Source organism: Seriola lalandi, unplaced genomic scaffold (genome assembly GCF_002814215.2).
Source record: "Seriola lalandi dorsalis isolate HSWRI2012SDOR001 ecotype SW California unplaced genomic scaffold, Sedor1 jcf7180002054735, whole genome shotgun sequence".
Classification (NCBI taxonomy): Eukaryota; Metazoa; Chordata; class Actinopteri; order Carangiformes; family Carangidae; genus Seriola; species Seriola lalandi.
In genome coordinates, this window is record NW_019525288.1 from 824370 (window position 1) to 828183 (window position 3814).

General features: G+C 45.5%; 1 long non-coding RNA gene across 1 annotated transcript in view; it reads right to left on the reverse strand.

The window, feature by feature from the left end:
• The window catches only part of LOC147818075 (uncharacterized), a 17473-nt gene extending 15999 nt beyond the window's left edge, over nt 1-1474 (reverse strand). The window contains exon 1 of the long non-coding RNA XR_015438344.1: nt 1257-1474. This is a non-coding gene — a long non-coding RNA (uncharacterized LOC147818075). The remainder of the gene's footprint in view (nt 1-1256) is intronic.
• Nucleotides 1475-3814: the final 2340 nt, after the last annotated feature.

Genomic DNA, 3814 nt, shown 5'->3' on the forward strand with positions numbered 1-3814 from the left:
CTCACCCCCAACTCACACCTCCCTCTGCACCCCTTCCTCCTTCAACCATTCCCTTCCTAACTTACCCCAACCCCCTTTCCTCCCCGAGCACACACCCACTCTCTCCCTCGCTCTCTCTCCCACCCTGCCTTCCAATCACCCCCCGGGAGGTGACATCTGCCGGGATGCGCTCGGCTGGTTCCAGATGCACCACTGCCTCTTCCACCACCGCCGCAGCCGCCGCCACCCGAGTGAGTGAGCGAGCGAACGACACCCAGGCACTCATTTCAATTCCATCACCCTCTCCCAATCATCTTGCCTCTCCCCAGTGCAACATTAACGAGCCTCTTTCATTTGAATACATAATTAGCCGCCCTAGCACTCTGCTTCACTAATTTTGAGACAAAAGGATGGAGGAGACGAGGGGGGTGGTGGGTGGGGGTGGAAGGCAAAAAGGTGGGGGTGGCGTGTGGGATGAAGAGGATGAGGCAAATAATGATAACAATAAAAAAAAAAAAAAAAAAACATTTGCATTTTAATTTGGAAGCAGAGGGGGGACTGTGTTTTTTTTTCAATCAGGATTTTTTTCTTTGTCTTTGTCTCCTTTCTCTTGCCCTTGCTCTTTCCATCATATCTGTGTTTGGGATTTTACGATTAATTCTCCTCTCTATGCACTTTCACAATATTTTAATGTGACTACTGCCTTTAAGTTGTTCTTTATGTGTGTATGTGTGTATGTGTGTGTGTGTGTGTGTGTGTCTCTAAATGACAATGCATGCATGTGTCTGTGAATCCATCACCAGCCCTTAGGGCATGCGGCACTCCCAAGCCAAAATAAACCCCACTTACTCCTGCACAATAAATCATCCTTCTCAATGAGCTGAAGCCAGCTGAGACGTTCCTTAGTGCATTACAATATCATCTACATTCAATAAACATCACTCCTATTGCCCTCACTGTGGGTGATTTCAGTTTGCTAGAAGTAATGGCCTTGAGGCTTTTCCGGTGGACTGAAGGCACATTCAAACTGAAATGAACATGCATCAGGCCTTCATCATACTCCTCACTTACATTCCAGTAATGAAATGGAGCTGCATAAGCTCTTCTGTGTGTTTGTGTGAGTATATATGTCAACAAAGAAGAGGGAAGGGCAGAGAGGCAGAAGAGGAAAAATGAAGATCCGTGGCAACAAAGTGGTGGAGAGGTAGTACAGAGAGAGAAAGAGCAAGAAAACACAGCAAACAGAAAAGAGGCTGCATCTGACTATGTGTACTCACGTAGCCTGTGAAAGTGATGTCGTCTCTCTTCCTTCTTGGTGGTGTGCCAGGCCTGGCCTCCTGTCAGCCATCGGGGGAGCCAAATGACAGCTTTGATCCTATTAGGATCAGCGCCAAATCAACACTTTGCTCATTAGGGGCTGTGCACGCCAGCTAACAACGCGCCCGCCCTCCATGCCGCTCTGTAGTCGACCCTCTGTGCCAACCAGCCATGCCCTGTGAGTGCCAGACTTACCTGTCGTCACTGTATGAACACAGCAGCACGGAGGAATCACTTTGCTGAGTCAGTGCTGACTCAACAGACTTAAATCATACGATATAAGAGCAATTTTCTGTGTTTCCGCGTTTAATAACAGAAAAGACAAGTGTCACCAGTTACAGACCATTCACCAATGTAAAGTTACATTACCCCCCCTAATTATACCATAATTCTGTTACAAAACACTAGGTTGGTCAAAATGTAACAACTATAACAAATAATTATAAAACAGAAAGTCAGACTAAATTAAAAACAAAGATGGATGTTCTTGTGTGGGAATATCTTTAAAGCTCTGTGGAAGTCATTTTTGTTAAATCACCAGTTTTCAAACTAAAACGAGGTTGACATTTTCCAAAGTCTCCATTATAGGGGCTGTATTAGTGAGGATGTAGCCTAACTGTACCTCCTCTTTACCTACTACAGAACCTCACCCCAAACTGTCCTTAGCCAACCACGACCCCACCCATCCCAAACCTTTCCCAACCACCTCTATCGTATCTCACCTCTCCACCCTGAAACGGTTTTCAAATTACAAAACTGTGCATCATAAACATTTGACGGTTAAAATAAGTGATTGCAGATGGGAAGAACGTTAGATGTGACCCACTGATGTATCAGCAGCTTAGGGTAAGGTGTACATGATTCTTTACCAATGGCTCAGTTTACCCTGTTCACACTGAAACATTAATCATTGACTTTCTCTGAGGGTGTTTTCCAAATGATACCTGCTAGTGTTGACACCAAAACACCAACACTAAAATAAAAAGAGTCATCTTCACATATAGCTGACACTGTGCGGACTTATTCTTGGATTTGTCCATCAGTAACTGAACGCTCTGGCTCACACATACCAATGCCCAAAGATGCTTACACACAGATACTCGCACCCCACTGTGACCCGTCCACCAACCTTCCCCCCTCTAATGGAACGCTCCAGGTGACTGCGTCATTTTATTGACATGTTATTGGCTATTGACAGGATGGGGGGCTGGGTCAAGAGGGTCAGAGCGCAGGGTTCAGGTTGAGCTAACATACTCTAGGGATGGACACACACACACACACACACACACACACACACACACACACACACGAACACACACGAACACACAAACACAGCAGAGATGCTAGCTCATTGCATCTTATTTACTGCTCGACCCCAATCTGTGTCTCTCACCTTTGACCTCTACCTGGGGAATATAGTTATGGATCCTCACAGCTTCACTGACTTATTGAGCTGTAAACACTCCTGCTGAACTCTGGACACTTATGTATGCATAAACCCACCCACACCTGCGTGTGCGTAATACAGGCTCACACACAAGTCTATGATACAGACCTCTACTTTTAAGACAGATGTAAAACAGTAGCTGAGGCTTGGGGAAAAGGTGACCTTACTAATAATGAAATGTTATAATATGCTTATATTTTTATATAATCCAGCAAACATTTAATACACGACAGATTGGAGATGTCATCAAAGTGTATTACTGTCACTGTTTACTCTGTTCTAACAAATCCCCCATATTATCACTATTGTACACTGTAATGTTAGCTGGTTTCGTTTTCTTTGTTTACAGTTCTGACTTAAGGATTCCCTGTATTGTTATGAAAGGGTTAAGTTCATTTTCAGTGTGTTGTCTGCTCCGCATCGATGTACATTATGTACTCCTAATTTGCATACTGCAGCGCGAGCTCAATTAAAATGAACTTTTAATTTCTTACAAGTAAATTAGTTTTGCATGCGATGCGTGCAAATGTCGGGATAATGGGTGCTTTTTAATGAGCTCACAAGCTGAGTGCACCCGATCAACTCCTGGGGTAGAGGAGAGTGACGCAAGGGACACAGCACCCAACCACCTTACCTCGCTGTCACCACCCACCTTTTAAAATGTCTTTTCCGCTTTTTACCACCACCCACTCTAGACTCTGTTTAAGACCTAGATTTAGTTTAAGCCTAACCCAAACTTCAGCCCGTCTTCCTCTCCTCACCCTGCATCTCTGTCTCCACATGACTCTCATCCTGGCTTTCGGCATCTCTTCACCATCTCTCACTCCTTCTCTTATCATCGTATGCACTTTCCCTCTCTCCTGTCTGCTCCTCCCAAAGCCCTAATTCATTCTCCCCTCCTGCTGCTCCCCTCCGGGGTGCAGAGGTGGTCTTTGTGTGCTGAGTGCTGCTGATGTCAGGGCTGCCAAACAGGTGCGCAGACAGAAAGAGCCCCGTTGTTGTGGCACGACGGCTGGGTAAACAAACGCACCAGAGGTCTATGCCACATTGTCACGCACGCACACACACATA